The following is a 16,323-nucleotide window of genomic DNA, read 5'->3' as shown; positions in this document are numbered from 1 at the left end:
CTCCTGCAGGGCTGCCCTCAGTGTGTCACAGGAGCCTGAGCCTGCAGGCTCAGCCACTCTTGGCTCTGCCAGATGGTCCAGACGGATGGGCCCCCACTGCAGCTGCAATGCAGGTTTTGCTGCGCTGCAACTTCATTTTCTGTGTAAGAAAAGCCACACCAAGGCTTGTCGGGACCAGCAAAATCTGCTGTTGTCAAGTCACAGGTTCTCCCTCAGCAGCCCCTCACAGCAATACACCTCCAGGTTGTATTTGTATAAATTTCAATGAGGATGAACTCATGCAATGGCAGTTAAATTTCCTCAATTCCCTGATGAAGCAGAGGCAATCAGCCAGCACTCACAGCCATGCCATGAGTCAACTCTGTGCCCTGTGCACAAACACAAGAAACACAAGCCTTGTTCATCTGTAGCAGCATGAATCTGAAAATACATCTAATAATAATCTAATAAATCTAATAATCCCCAGTCCCTACTCACCAGATACTGGATGCAGAGAAACAAAACATTTCTTCCTGGCAGGAGCCAATAAAAGTGCAATGCCAGCCTGCAGTTGGATGAGTTGTGGGTAGCAGGTTAGCAGGGTGTGTTAGACCAGGTTTGCACAGACTGATTAAACCCAGCAGGGCTAGTGGGGCTGTGCTGTTGATGTGTTTTGGCCATGAAAAAGCAGCATCTAACAAGCAATGTAACAGCTCAGGGTAGATAACCCTGCCTCAGGCTAGGAGTCAAATCTCTCCTTTGCTAAGAGAGCCTGACAATTTAACCTTTGCTGATCTCACACATGGCTGGCTCTTAAAAAATTACAGTAGAAGGATTGTGAAAGGAGGAGGGGGAGTTATATTATCTTTGACCTTGTTTGTTCACATTAAATAACCAAACATGGGGGGGTGGGTGACACGGCCAGGCTGAACCTCTCCATGGACACACACTGGCTTTTCCATCAGCCACAAAGAGCTACTGGGAGATGCACATGAACTGTAAGAGAAATGAGAATGAGAGATGTGGGACTCCAGGAGCTCTCCAAAATGCAGTTTATTGTATACAAAATGCAGTTTATTCCATCCAAGAGTTATAGCAGTCCAGGGTGGTGGGTGACAGAGCTGTGCCTACAGCTGTCAGCTCCAGCTGCAGGCAGGCCTGGAGACCCTTTGGTTTTGGTTACAATGCATTATTTACTTTTCTTTGCTGAGCATCTTAATACAGTAGAACCAATCAATGCCTTAACTATTATCTATAGCCTATCATAACTGCTATAATTACCATATTCATGTTACTGTTCTCCAACCACTAAAAGTCAGTACATTACAGTTTAAGCTAGAAGTTGTTTTTCAGTTTTCTTGCAGTGAAAAAATTCTGAGACCTTTTTTCTACTTGCAACACTTGCTGACTTGTTTGCCTGTGCTATCTTTCTGCTTGGTAAAAACATCTTCTTGTTTGGGGTGGGTTTATCCCTTGCTCTAAGCCATAAAACCCCTTCTAACATAACCTTGCCTTCTTGGTTATCCAGTAAGACTGGCTCAGCAATTCTTCTCTTCTATATCAAAACTTGCTTCCATCTCTATTCCTTCATCAGACTCTACATTAAAAAATCTTTCTGCTAAGCATCCATATTTGTGAGACTTCCTTGTTAAACTTTCATCCTTCCCAGCAATGAACCAGTCATACAAGAGCCGCAGAACAAGGCAGGAGTCATTGCCTTGTCCTCACCACAGAGCTGAACATCACCCAAGACACGCTGGAAAGTGCTGCACTACCAGTGACTGGAGCCTTTCCACCCTGGAACCACCAGCTGCACCTTCCTCTTCACACCCCTTTTCCTCCTTTAAGGACAGTAAAGATTGCACAGAGCTTAGAGCTGGAGGTTTGCCTTGCACACATTATGTGATTTTTCAATAAAATCACAGAAACACCAAACACATGTTTAAGTTCTTCAGCCAAACCCTCCCTAGATGCATCCTGTCCCCAGGACCCTGAGTCCTCTCTTGGCTCCACATTGCTGCAGAAACATTTGCTATTGGTGCACTGATGACAACTGGGATATTAATGTCCCAGGCAATGACAGCCAGAGCAGCAGGAGAAATAGGAGTGGTGACTAGAATATGGAAAGAAAAAATGAATTTTGTTTGTGTGGATTTTTTTTTTACAAAATAATCCAAGAAACACCAAGGTGAAAGAACTGGCCAGCTCAGATACCTGTGAGGGTGACAGACCAAATCCCAGCTTGGCCTGCCCTCCTGCAGAGGATGTAGATCTCACTAGAGCATCTTTCCTCTTGTCCTTTGCTGAGGAGCAGTTTGTCACACGAGCCCCTTGGCACCTGCAGTGGCACTGACTGGGTTCTGTGGGTCACCAAAAAACCACTTGGCACTAACAGAGAGGGTGACCCAGAGGTGACACCAACAAGCCACCAGCCAGGCTGGATCTCCAAGGAAACAAGATTTGCAGCAGGTCCCCAAAAGTAAAGGGGCTGGGAGCAGGGCTGCACCACCCAGCGCCAGTACAAACACTGCTGTTACTGGTGCCAGGGAGAGATCTGGCCTTAGTGTTAAAAACTAGGTGGGTAACACAAAACTCCAAATTTCAATTGCTCTGTTCTTCAAATTAAGGTTCAGCTAAATGAAGATGCAGCAGCTCAATAAGCACAATTAACTGAGCTCCAATTTTTAAGCTTAGGAGATTGCAGACAGCAAAGGATGCTCCCCCCTCCAGTAAGATGAGAAGGAAATAAAGAAGAGGGAGCAGAGCAGATGCTGTTGATGTTTCAGGGAGATCTGTGTGCTCGAGGTTGATTAGCAGTTGTCAGTGTCCTTTCTGTGCCAGGAGCAGATAAGCCAGGAGCAGAACACTGCAGGCAGCTGATAGCAGCAATTCCCACATCGGGGCTTGTGGGGGCTGAGGATGCAGAGCAGGAAAGATTTCCTGGAGAAAACAACTTGTGATGCTGAATGGTTCTGAAGTTTGTGAAAAGTGCCTTGAGCTTACTAAATACAAACATGTCACTGAAATCTTCTTCTCATCCTAGAGAACAGTTTTGTTTTAAACAGAAAGCAGTATCTCCCAAGTTCAAGCCCAAACTCATTTCAAATGTAATTAAATTTGCCAAATACAAATCTTCCGCCATTGCTTACAACATCAACTACTTATAAACATACAAGTTTATTCTGGAAAACATCACAAATCTTGTGCTGTCACTCCATATATCACCCTCATCAATAAAGGACATCAACTTCATTAAAATAAACAAGAAAATCCCCAGCTTTAAAGCAAAGCAGTCCCTCATGAGCACTCTGAGGTTTACATGGGAATGTAGGTGACTGGAAGGACCTATCCATGTTTAATTTCTTAAGCCTCTTAAACAACCCCAAAACTATTATGCAAAGAACCACAAACCCTGAGTTGCCAAGGAAAACAGAAAGCCAGAGTTTCCAAGCCCCAAGCAGGACAAGTGCCCCCAGCCAGCTGGGCTGTGGAGGGGCTCTGCCTTTCAGACAGATCATCAAACCCATTTCTGGGTAATAACCCTATAATTTAGATATCAAACCCAGGCCAATGAGGGCCCAGCAGCCACAATCACCATGTTTTTAGCCATCCAACCTAGCACAGAAACCCTCCAGTAGTCCCCTTCCGTAGCACATTATCTTTAATCACAGGCATAATAGAGATTCAATTTGAGCCTTCAGCTGCATTTTCTTCCTTGTTATTCACAGTGCTGTATTTTCCTCAGCAATAAGCAATTTGCCTCCATTTCATTTTGCATTGATCTGCCTCAAAGAGAGTCTTTTAAGGTTTTAATAGCCCTGTGTGGAAGCCCCTGGGCAGTAATGAAGACAGAAACTCAGGGTTTTTACCCAGGAAATCAAATTGCACAAAGCAACTGCCAAGGGAGCACAGAGAGCACCCACTTCTGTTGTTCTCCTGCAGAAAACATCCCTGGAAGTTTGACAGGTATTTGCAGCCATTTCCCAACATTCAAGAGCCCACATCCCACCATCAAGAGTTGCTCCAGCACGGGCAGGGGCTGCTCAATCTGATGCTCTCTCAGGGTGCAGTGACCACCCAAATGTTTTGTTACCAGAGGTTTGGGCTTCATCTCCTCGCTCTGGAACCTCCTCCAGCCCTTTCTCAACAAGCAACCTCTTTGAGCAGCATCAGTAGTCTCAACTGTTTAAAAAGAAAGTTACCAAAATATGAAATTAATCTGGGCTGTGTAAATACACATCTTCCCCCTAATTGACTCTTTAAATGCACCTGTGTCAATGCAGGCACCCAGCAATGTAGCAGCTTGCAGGGCTGAAAGGTCTGTTCCCCCCCAGAGGCAGCTGGGCTAACATTTCATAAATTACAATCATGTTTTCCTTTTCTGTTAATATTTTCATTCCAAAGGTCATTTACCACACACACACACACACACTCTCACAAAGATGGGGAAGGTGAAGGAAGCTGCTCAATTCCCAGGCAAAGAGTCAGTCACTCCATTAATGAAGCAAACCTACAATCTTCCTACAAAGATATTTCTATCTGCACCTGGCTGGGAAAGGCTTCATGCTGTGGATCAGCTTCTGTCTAACACCCAGGCTCTGGGAGCAAGGGCAAGACACCTCTCTGCTCATAGCCTGGGCTGCTGAGGGTGTCAGATCATCCTCAGGGCTTGCAGCAGCCTGCTCCAGGGGAAGGTGTCCCTGCCCATGGCAGGGGTTGGGTGGAGATGAGTTTTCAGGGCTCCTTCCAACCCAAACCATTCTGGGATCTCCTCTGAAGCTCATTTGGGCACCTCATCCCACCCTGAGGCAACGGGAGCTGCTGCAGCCAGCCTTGCTCAGCAAGGTCTCGCAGGGGATCTCTCTTTTTTCCTGGCAGGCAAAAAGGATCAGGATCCACAGCAGGATGGGGCAACACCAAAAGAGAGACCCCAAAGGTGATGGGAGCGCTGAGCCAGCCTGAGATGGGGTCTCTCACAAGGGGTGCTTGATCCCAGGAAACCTGGCAATGTTTGGGTGCAGAGAACATGGTTTATACACACAGACCTGAGAGCCTGCCATGGTTAATACCCTTCCTGAAATTTCTAAGGAACATAATATTTTCTCTATTATCATATTAGCCTGAGAAGGCCTGTGTGCCCCATCCTAGAGGGTGTCAGGAGCTTAATATTAATTAAATAGCAGATTTAAGGTTATTTCTCATAATCACAGCTGTGATTTGAATTATTGCTTGGTGATATTCTACTTTGGCCCGCTCGCTGCTTTTGATTAATCATTTGCATTTGCTGGTTTATAACATCCATGCATTGCTCCAGACAGAGGCATCTTTTTTGATTCTAACTGCATTATATTCTCTGGTCAGATGATGGATTGGAGTTCCCAGCACACCATAAACAGCAGCCTGTCCATGATATGTATCTATATCCCATATTCACTCCTCAGCATATCCTGTATTCAATCATCCTTATATTCTCTTCTCCTGATATTATTATTATTATTATTGGCCTTAGGGAACTTGTTTTATAGGCTATTTAGTTTGAATTAAGCATGGATGCCAGTCACTTCTTGTTTCCAGAAGAACACAGATGATAAATGGTAGGATTTATGCCTGGACTCTGCTTTGGACTCATTCCCATCTTTACATATATTTAAGTATTATTACTATTAGGAAAACAACGTTGTCAGGATTTCCATGCACACATTTCACAAGCTTGTTAGTGGGTTCATAAGGCACAATTGGAAAATGCATTTTCTTTCTACCAACTTTCTGATTTAACCAAATATGCTCTCAAGACAAGGAGGACTTTTGCCATTTTCCCTCCATACTGCTACTTCCCAAAACAAAATTCCTTGATTGATCAAAATATTGATTATATTCCAGCTACATTTCCTCTTCATATTAAATTGTCGGCATATTGAGACTTATTGAAATTTAAATTATTTTTTAAATTTAACACAGTAGGTTATTTAGGAGCAGTTGAATGTCTAGACCCTTACTTGGGATGAGTGTTTGACTTTCTTTTCGTTGAGCTTTAAGGAGACCAAATCAGATAAGCACACACAATCAAATGGTCACTCTGTGTGTGCAAGTGAAGATGGAATATTCAACCATATAACCTGATGTTCCCCCACACTCAATGCAGCTCCATTAGATTTTAGTGCTTTATCCCCTTCCCACAGGCAAAGCACACTTCAGATGGCACAATGCTCAAACTGTTCCCCATTATCCCTCCACTTTCTCATCCCACAGGTGACCCACAGAATTGTCCCTGGGGATGTCAGGCTTGCTGGCACCCCTCGTGACAGGGGAGCAGCCACTGCCTGCTCTGCAGCCTTTGGAGCAGCACTGAGCCACCAGCCCCTGCTTTTGGCCCTGTTTCCCTCCAGCCCTGCTGCAATGGGCCGGGCTGCAGAGGCACAGCAGGGGGATGTCCCTCCCCTCTGCCCTGGTGACTGCACAGCCACAGAGACTCCTGTGAGTCGCAATTCAGGGCTCTCTCCAGCCTTTCTGTGATGCTTTTGCTTTGTGTTTCCAGCTGATACTAAAAAATCCCTGCAGTCAGCCCCTTTCTGGAGGCTTTTGCTGCACTGTGACAGCCTTTGGCACAGCAGTGTCACACACCATCAGCCAGAGCTGCACATTAGTCAGCCCTGCTCTCCCAAAATAGAAGTGAGCAGCCTGATGCACGCAAGCGGGTTATGAAACTATTTTGTCACATCTGCACTGGGAGATTAAAAGCTGACAAATGGTTATCATCATGGAAATGGGTTCTCCAGGAAGGTGAAGATTGGAAACAGCTGGGATGTCACCACCAGAGCTGGTGACAGTCGAGACTGGCAGATTATCTCCTGTCTCCATCATTTTTACATACAATTCCAGCCACCTGAGCAGAGATTAGGGCAGGGAAGCCTAAAATAAGGTATGATTCTATTTTTCAGACAGAAGTTTTCCTTCAGCATGCAGCTGACAGGATATTTGGGAAGGAAAATCAAACAAAGAAATCACATCCCTCCAAACCCAGATAGAAAGCAAATCCTCTGTGAGCCAAAACATGAACAGACAAGAAAAAGAAGCACCCACAATCTTTGCCTGGAAATATTACTATGAATTAAGATAATTCTTGCTCTCTGCAAACCTTACAAACGTAAGTAGCACATCTGAGCAAAATGAATCCCCAGATGCTGCAGGATGGCTTTAAATCAAGGGAATACAAAAGCAGGCAAGCAGCAGGCAGCAATGCAGGCTCTGGGCAGCTGATGCAGCAATGCAGGCGTCCCTGCTCCCCACACTGAGACACCCTGGCAGCCCCTGGCCAGCGCCCTGCAGCCAAACCACCAGGAGATGATCAGAAATGGCTTTGAGAGCAGAGACATCCTTGAGGGTAGGACTGCAGGAGGATGAGTAACACATCCTTCCCACTTAATCCTTGCCAGTGTAAGCACTTTTCTTATGGAAGCTTTAACAAATCAAGTCCTTGAAGCAGCAGAGGAGGGAGGTGTGTCCCTGTGCATCTCTGCCTCCTGCTGCAGGTGCTCACAGGGCCAGGGCAGAGTGTGGGCACTGAGCAGGAGCAGAGCAGGGAATGGCAGCTCAGGCTCCATCACATTTCTGTCTCATTACCCTGCCAGCTACAGCACTCTCATGGGAGGAATCACAGAATCACAGAATAATGAGGCTGTAAGAGGCCTCTAAGATCATCAAGTCCAACCTGTGCCCTAACACCTCAACTAGACCATAGCACCAAGGGCCATGGCCAGTCTTTATTTAAACACACCCCGAGATGGTGATTCCACCACCTCTCTGGGAAGAACTTTCTACTTTATTATTCTTCCAGTGAAAAATTTCTTCCTAATATCCAACCTGTACCTTCCCTGACATAGCTGGAGACTGTGTCCTCTGCTTCTGTCAGTGCTGCCTGGTGGAAGAGACCAACCCCACCTGTCTGCAGCCTCCCTTCAGGAGGTTGTAGTTCCTTGCCCAGAGTCCTGACTCACTGGGTCAGAGAGACCAAGGGCTTCAAGACAGGAGGGAGGAAGCAGGCAAGGGATAGAGATATTTTAATGCCTGACCTTCCTTGGACGTTCAGGAGCTGGGTTTGCTTCTCTGAAGATCCAGGTCTTGGTCTCACAGAGAGCATCACTGAAGTGCTACAGCACTGAGAGAGAGCTCCTGCAGGACCTGTGCCCCATGGAGAGAGGAGCCTGGGCTGGGGCAGAGTTTGTGATGCCAAGGGGGTTCAGGCTGGAGCAGCCTGTCCCTGAAGGGCTGCACCCCATGGGAAACCCACCCTGGAGCAGGGCATGGAGAGATGGAAAGGCCAGGGAAAGGCCAGTCCTGGAGAAGTTCAGGGAGATCTGCAGCCTGTGGGAAAGGAGAAGTTCTGGAGGAGTTCAGGGACAGCTGTCTGCCATGGGAGGGACCCCCTGATGGAGCAGGGGAGGATTGTGAGGAGTCCCCCCCTGAGAAGGAAGCAGCAGCAGGGTCAGTGTGTGATGAACTGAGCACAACCCCATTCCCTGCACCACTGTGGGGAGGAGGGAAAGAATTCAGGAGTGAAGCTGAGCCCAGGAAAAAGAGGGGATGGAGGGAAGCTATTTTTAGGATTTGCTTGTGTTTTCCATCACTCCACTCTGATTTGGTTGGTAATAAATTGAACTAATTTCCCCGAGTCAAGTCTGTTTTGCCTGCAGTGGGAAAGGTGAGAGATCTCTCCCTGCCCTGATCTCAACCCACAAACCTTTTGCTGTATCTTCTCTCCCCTGTCCAGGAGGAGAAGGAGAGTGATGGAGCAGCTTGAGGGAACATCTGGCACCCAGGCAGGCTCAACCCACCCCAGCTCACACCATTATTCACCTCTGGGGACAGCATCACCTGCAGCCCCAGTGTCATCCTGACCACCACTGAAGCCTCTGTTTCAAATATAAAATTCCACAGGGAAGTCCACCAACAGGCAAAAGACCCAAGATTTTGGTGGAGCTCCTCCTGCCAAGCTGGAGAAGGGGAAGGTTGGTGTGGGAAGCCTGTTCAGAGCAGTTCATCTACCCAGGCCCTGCAGCCTGCACTTGTGAGATTTATTTAAAGTACCCAGATACAGAAAACATCTCATGAATTCCTAAGGACTCACAGTGTGAGCTTCTAATGAGTGAGCACTCAGGAACATTAAGGAAAGTGTTAGGACTTTTAAATAAACACTCAGACTGAGCGCCTGATTTATAAATATTCTGTTTAACCAAAATAAAAGCAGAAGCAGCTCAGCTCCCTGGCCAGCCACAGCCCAACTTCCAGCTGGGTGGGAATGGCAGAAGTAACCTCCCTGCCCAATTACTCACAGAAGTTATCCAACAGATACATCTGTTGAGTTTAATCAAGTTCAATATTTGGATAATCCAGGAAAACTCCCCAGCACTTCATGCTTCACATAGAGAAGGGGATATCCTTGTACCAGGAATAATCTGAAAGGGAACGTGACCAACAGAAATCAATTGTCCAATCCTTGTATACTGACAACAATCTGAGTATTCCAGTTTTTTGAAGGTTATTTACATTTTGAACCTGCTGCCCTGCACATGGGATGTGCAGAAGAAAAGCCTTTCCTGAGCTGGAGAGCCCAGAGTTCACACAAGCAGAGCAGGACACAGCACAGAGCAAGTCAGCTCAGTTCTTCTGCATGTTCCAGGCTTCTTGGGGAGATAATAAAACATAAACCCACCAAAACCTCTGCCTGAATACCCACAGAGGGAAGCAGGAGATGGGTGAATGTTGTTACACATTCCACTTGACCTGCTCAGTGTCCCACGTGGTTTGTAAAAGGTGTTTTCAGCAAATACTATTAACTCACTTTGTTTCCTACATGGTACTGATTTCCAATATTTTAACAAGTCACTTGAAACACTCTGTGATGTTTGTATTTATTGTTTGAGTAGATTGGAGGTCTCAGGTGCAAAAGCCTGCCTGAGGCTATGTGTCTCCTTCCACCAGGGACTTGATTAAAGGCAAAATCCAGACCAGTACATAGAAGAATAATTTCATTGTCACAAGGAAACAGTTTGGATGAGAGAGGATCAGAATTTTCTCCCTTTTGTCATATATAGCTCCAAAATTCCACTTGCTCTCAATAGTTCGGTGGGGAAATATTGATTATAAGAAGAATTTGTTTTTCAAATAAAAACAGCCTTTAATGTGTCAGACCCAAGAGCCACACTATTCTCTGTGCTCCTGTCTGAATGTGCTTTTTCCTTTTAGCTCCCTTCCACACAAAATCTGTCACCCTGCCTTCTTTATTATTGACCCGTCACAGTTTGGAAACACAGTTTAAAATAAATGAAAGCCTGAATGCCATGGCCATGGAGTTATTAAACTGCCTGGCATTGAGGAAATTGCTTTTCATAAACATCCTGAGCTCCTATGGCTTTTTTTCCCTAAAGTGCTTAATACAATGAGAGCCCAAGTTAATCTGAATCAGTCTTCAAACTGAATTGTTAATAAGAAGGGAAGATGTATTATTGTTTATATTGCAAGGCTGAAGTCAGAGGACAGAGAAAAGAAAGGAGTTTTCCATGTACACATAATATTCTTTGGGCTTGCTGTCACAGAAAATGCCTGCACATTCTCAGCAGGTGAGGCCACACAGAGGATGTTCATTTAATGTCTCCTCCACACAGATCCCAGTGCCAGCACCCTCCTGCTGGTACCTGGCAATTCAGACAGCAACAGGTGAACAAAGAATAAAACAGGGATTTCCACATTACTGTGTGAGGCCACAGAAGCACAAGAAATATCTTGTAGTTGTTAATTCCCAGTTAATCTTCCCTGTTGGGAGCACTCAGGCATGCCCTGTCTGTTCTAGGCACCAGAGAGGAGTGGACAAGGCGGGAGTGCAAATCCACACAGGATTTTGGAGAGCCAGGTACATCATCCAGACAGATGGCACATGCAGCATGTGAATCCCTCTACCCAAATCTAGACAAATAGATTATGTATATATATTATGTATAAATAATGTCCCCATTAGGGACACCCTCATGATGTCTGGGCATCCCAGTTTCTCTTCCAGGGCAGACTGACTCGACCCTGCTGCTCTTACTGCACAGCTCACACCAAAGCTGAAGTTTAAAAAAAGCTCTTTGAGCTCCTTCTGCGTGAGACAGCCAGAGCTGCAGCAGGACAGGGAGAGCACAGGATGCCCTGCCCTGCCTGCACACAAGGCAATCCCTCTCAGAGCTGGGATTGGTTTCTTACTTGCACCATATAATCATGTTGCCCTTCAAAACAGACCTGGGCAGCTTCTGTTTGCCTCAATCTCAACATCTCAGGGTGCAGACAAAAGCAGATTGATGAATCTCTTTCCTCTCCTTACATCCAGTGCTCCTTAACAGCCCCACAGGTATGGCGGGTTTGTGGTTTCTCTGAATTCTGACCAATTTTCCAGCCTGGCAAGGAGATGCAGCAGCAGAACCCTGCCCTTGCTGCACTTTTCTCTGAAGAAGGCTCAGAGGGAAGAGGGAGCACCATCACCCTCCTCACCTGCAGTGCCCAATGTGGTACCAAGAGAGGCTCCCTGGAGATGCCTTTACATCAGGCCTGAAAGAAGCAAGGAAATTTCCCATCCTCATCCCATTTCAAGCCCCAGCAGGACAAAGGGATGGAAACCAGCATATGAAAACCCAAAGAAAACCTGGATTTTCTCAGGTTCATTCACCTGGTGAGTGTGCACCCACATGATGCTAAAACAAGGCCAACACCAGCTGCCATCTCTTTAAGAGATGTTAAACCTGAGCGAATCCTCCATCAGCAATGAACTCCCGTTTGAAATGCCTCCAAATTGAAGAAAATGAGTGTTTCTTTTGGCGGCCCGGTCCCCCAGTCGGGGTTGCTACGCAACCGCCGCCTGCACATGGCTGATAACACTCCCGGCATTATCTCCCCGCCTGACTGCGCCGTCAGAACAAAGCCCGGCTAATGAAGCTTTCAGATGCTCCTGGCTCTGCCTTTGACGCTTCAGCACGGGTTCTCCCTGCTCCTATGTGACAGTCACAGCAGCCACTCGCTGTCCCTCCCAGCCAGAGTGGGATGGAGATGCCCGGTGGAGAGCCCTGGGGCAGAGCAGAGCAGCCCCAAAATGGGGAGAGACACAGAGCCTGCCACAGAACCAGGCCCTCAAAACTGCTGAGCCATCAGTGTTACAGGCCAGGCCCATAAATAGCTCCCATTTATCCGTATCTGCCCTAATACCCCTCACTGCTGCCTGCAGGCGTGGGGACAGTGAGGATGAACTCCCTCTGACCTACACAAAAAAAAGGCCAGAATGAAAACAACTCTCCAGGTTGAGCAGTTCAGTTCATTGAAGCACTTACAGATTTTTTTTTAACAATCTGTTGAAATAAATGTGATTGTGATGGCCTCACACAGCATGTGCAGGCAGACCTAGGTGAAGTTGGCAAGAGCAGCAGCTCCATCCTCCTGAGAGACCCAAGGCTGACACAGACCCATTTTGTAGTGCTACCTCCACACACCCCATGAGCACTGCCAGGGATGGTGATTCCACCCCTTTCCCGGGCAGCCTGCTCCATCCTTTCAGTGAAGAAATTTTTCCTATTCTCTAATTTAAATTCTCTAACCTAAATTCTTTAATTTTTTCCTATTCTCTAATTCTCGAATTTTCCTTATTCTCTAATTTCCTCTGACACAACTTGAGGCCATCTCTTCTTATTTTGTCATTTGTTACCTGGGAGAATAGGCCAACCCCCACCTGGCTGTATCCTATCCAGTAGTTGTAAAGAGGGATAAGGTCCCCCCTGAACCTCCTTTTCTCCAGGCTGGACAACCCCAGCTCCCTCAGCTGCTCCCCATACTGTGCTCCATATGTAGCAGATCTACCCTTTCCCATCTCATTTCCCAGCAGGGCAGAACACAGTGCAACAGAGCATTTTCTTGACCCTCCAGCATCTCACCTCCTTCATGGGCTCACCCTCAGTACAGGTGTGGATGTGACACAATCCTGGCATGGCCAGGCAGGGAGGATGGGTGACAACACCTGCAGTGTCAGCTTACCAGAGGGACAGACACACCAAAAAAAGCTTCAAGAGGTGTTGGAATCCTGGATGCTGAGAATTTTAAACTTTCTGTGCTGAAAGGCACAGACTGGCAAGAGAGAACTGCTTTTGACCTGAGGCTGAGGAGAAGACTTCCAAAATGGATTGACAGCCCTGGGATTACAGGTGTGTAGAAGTGTGTAATATCACAGGGTGGAAAACTTACAGTTTGGGGTTTTAAAATATAGAAATAGATACAAAGCAAGATGGAAGTTTTAGGGTATAGGCAGGTTGTTCTTCTTTACCTTCTTCTTCCTTCTTCTCCATGGGTTTGGGTGATGTTTTGTAATTGGACAGAAATCTCCACATTGTGGGCTTTGAGGGATCAGTTATTGGGTTAAAAGGGAAAATAATCCAGGTGTCAGTTCTTAATTGGACAGTTTAGTCTTAAAGGCCTTGTAACAAGAGATTGTTGGCCATTTTGTGCCTTACTAATGAAAGGCTGCAGAACTCATGGTTGTGAAGCTGTTTCATTGGTAAGAAACAATAAACACCTGAGTCCAAACATGAACTACTGCCTCAAGTGCCTTCAATCCAGACCCAGAGAAACTGATAAAGAGGAGCAAATTCCTGTCCCCAGATGCTTCTCAGACAGCACATGGTTTGGGAAGAAGAGCTGGGGATGAGTGTTTCCCACACCACTGGGCTGGGAGGATTCCTGGAGCTAAAAGCACAGATACCCTCAGACCCCAAAGCAACGTGAGGAGCAGCAACTGGGGAGCTGGAGATGGTGACATCTGCTCAACTAAAGACAACCCAAGGAACCAATCTTACTCTCAAAGACATAGATTCTGCAAACAAGCTGGTAAGAGTCACAAGTGAGCGCAGCACCCAGGGAATCCAACCCAGCCCTGCTGGAGGGGGAGGTTTTTATCCAACAACCCACCTGGCTGCTCACCAGCTGACTCTGCCTCGCTGGGCTGAGCTGAACAAAGTGCAGCGTGGGTGCCTCTTTACTGGAGACAAAATTGCCTAACAAGAGACAATTATGTGACATTACCATTAAAAGCAGTGTGTGACAAAAAAAAAAAGCTCTGAGTCTGTGTATCCTGAGGTCTGCAAAGCCCTTTCTCTACTTTTGTGCTAAATAGGTCTCATTTAGCCCATTTGTTCTGTCCCAGGCAGGCAAAGCGAAAGTAGGGTTGATCGATTTGTTAATTACAGTAATTTTATCTTAAATAGAGACAGCTGAGTGTTCATCAAGTCACAACTCTGCCTGTTACCGAGAGCCCTACCCCCTGCTCAATAATTAGGGATAATAAGTGGCTCATAATAAATGCAACCCACAACAACATGCTCTGAGAGGGTGATGCAGAATCAGGAGGACTATTAGGGAACCCCCAGGTCTATTTCTCCTTTTGAAGAAAACAATGTAAAATCTTTAATTGTCTCTCTTGAAAGCCTGAGACAGCTCTGCCGGTTTGTTGTAAGTAAAAGGGAATTATTGCACTTTGTGATGTGCTTGTGTCCAGAGAAGGCTGAACCAGAGTCACCAGGGCAGGTAAGGGTGGCTCTTTCCTCCTGCACTGGCTGGGCACATGCAGAAAGCTGAGGTGGGAGGGGACACCAGTGGGTTATGGATAGCCACGCTCCTTGGGAGCTCTAAAACTCTGGGTAAGGCTTAAAAGATTCAGTTTCAATACAAGGCATGAATGGTTTGTGCTCAGCTGGGAGCTTCCATCCACACACAAGGACAAACAAGGAGTATATTCAGCACTGAGGGCTCACCTCACCCTTCCAGCACAGCACAGACACGCAGGCAAAAGCTGAAAGCAAGGGAAAATCAACCTTTCATCCTCATCCTGCACAGAATAGGGAATTTCTGAAGCAGGTTTCTACTACAGCCTGCCAAGAGCAAGGTTTGGGATGAGTGAGGAGAGGGCAGCAGAACTCGTGTGCCTCTGTGTCTATTCCAAACCCTGAAAAACAAACAAAATGACACACAACCCGCAGAGGTACACCCACACCCTGCATTTCTGTTGGTTTCTTCCTCTTTTCCTTCTTTATCTCCTGGGTAATTATCCCTGCAACTTCACCAGCTAGAAAGGTGCAGAGGGCCAAGATGGTCCCAGAGATGCAAACATCACCACTTCCACGGACTAAGGAGGAAAGGAACACCTTCCTCCACTCCCATTCCTTGGGTCAGCCCCTGGCCAGAGCTAGAGAACAGGGCTTAGTGTGGAGGGAAAGGTTCAACCCCCTGAGCTCAGTGGATCCTGACAGGTCCAGGTGCTGGGAAAGGACTTTGGCAGGGGAGGTCACCACTCCTCACTGTCCTGGGGAAGGACAACCAGCACAAAGCTGCTCTGGCAAACGCTGTCTGCCACCACAAACAGCAAAAAAACACATTCAAACCTGAGACTGGAGGGATTAGAGACTGCCCAGGCCCTTTCCCAGCTGTTGAGGCAGTGCAGCTGCACATTTTCTTTTCCAGTGACTTAAAATATTGAACTTCAGCCTCTATTTCCCCCCACAATGAAGACATGCGCAGCCCTCATGTGCAAACTGGATTTGGAGAGAACTTCAGCGTTCCATCCTCTCAGCATGCAAAACCACTGATGTAATTTGTCTTGTTTTCAGCACTGGGGAGTGCATGGGAGTAAGGAAATAGATTTAATCAAATACAGTTGTATTTTATTTACAGCAATAGTTGCTGTCACTTACTTTCCTCCAGGAAATGCATTTACTTGTGACATTTCCCTCCAAGAGCTGAAGCTTTGCTTTTTCCTGTGAAGAGTCTGTATTCTTGCAAATACTTAAGGCAAACTACTTTTTAAAATCATTATTATCATTATTATTTTGATATTTCAGTTCCACTTCATCCACATCTACGTTCAACCAGCATTTGCAAGATTCTTTTATGCTCAGTCCCTTATCTCAGCACAACATACAGTTGCATTCAGAATAAATCCTGGGCTTCTGTACTGAGCAGGGGAGAGCTGTGTAATGATCAATCACAAAAGCCCTTGGGGATGGGAGAGATTAGCACTTTGATACTACTGAAGATGAATGGGTGGGGTGAGTTTGATAAACTGGTGTTTTCCTCAGATAATTGCTCTGGAAGCTTTTTGAAGCTGCTTGGATCCTCCTCCCCCCTTTCTTTTTGTGTCTGGCTAGGAGAGCAAGCCCTGCTTTTCCAGCAGCACTGCTGGACAGGACCCTGCACTGCTTTTAAACAGTTCCCGGTAATTCATTTCATCGCTATTGAACACTTTTAGTCGTGATTGAACCAAAGATCCAGGCTGGATTCCTG

At 46.5% G+C, this 16,323-nt stretch overlaps 1 protein-coding gene across 1 annotated transcript in view; it reads right to left on the bottom strand.

The window, feature by feature from the left end:
- SLC32A1 (solute carrier family 32 member 1) overlaps positions 1 to 16,323 on the bottom strand; it is a 42,667-nt gene that overhangs the window by 26,116 nt on the left and 228 nt on the right. The gene's annotated exons all lie outside the window — the stretch shown is intronic.

The sequence above is a fragment of the Geospiza fortis genome, unplaced genomic scaffold (genome assembly GCF_000277835.1).
Source record: "Geospiza fortis unplaced genomic scaffold, GeoFor_1.0 scaffold188, whole genome shotgun sequence".
Classification (NCBI taxonomy): domain Eukaryota; kingdom Metazoa; phylum Chordata; class Aves; order Passeriformes; family Thraupidae; genus Geospiza; species Geospiza fortis.
This window is presented reverse-complemented; position numbering and strand designations above follow the sequence as displayed.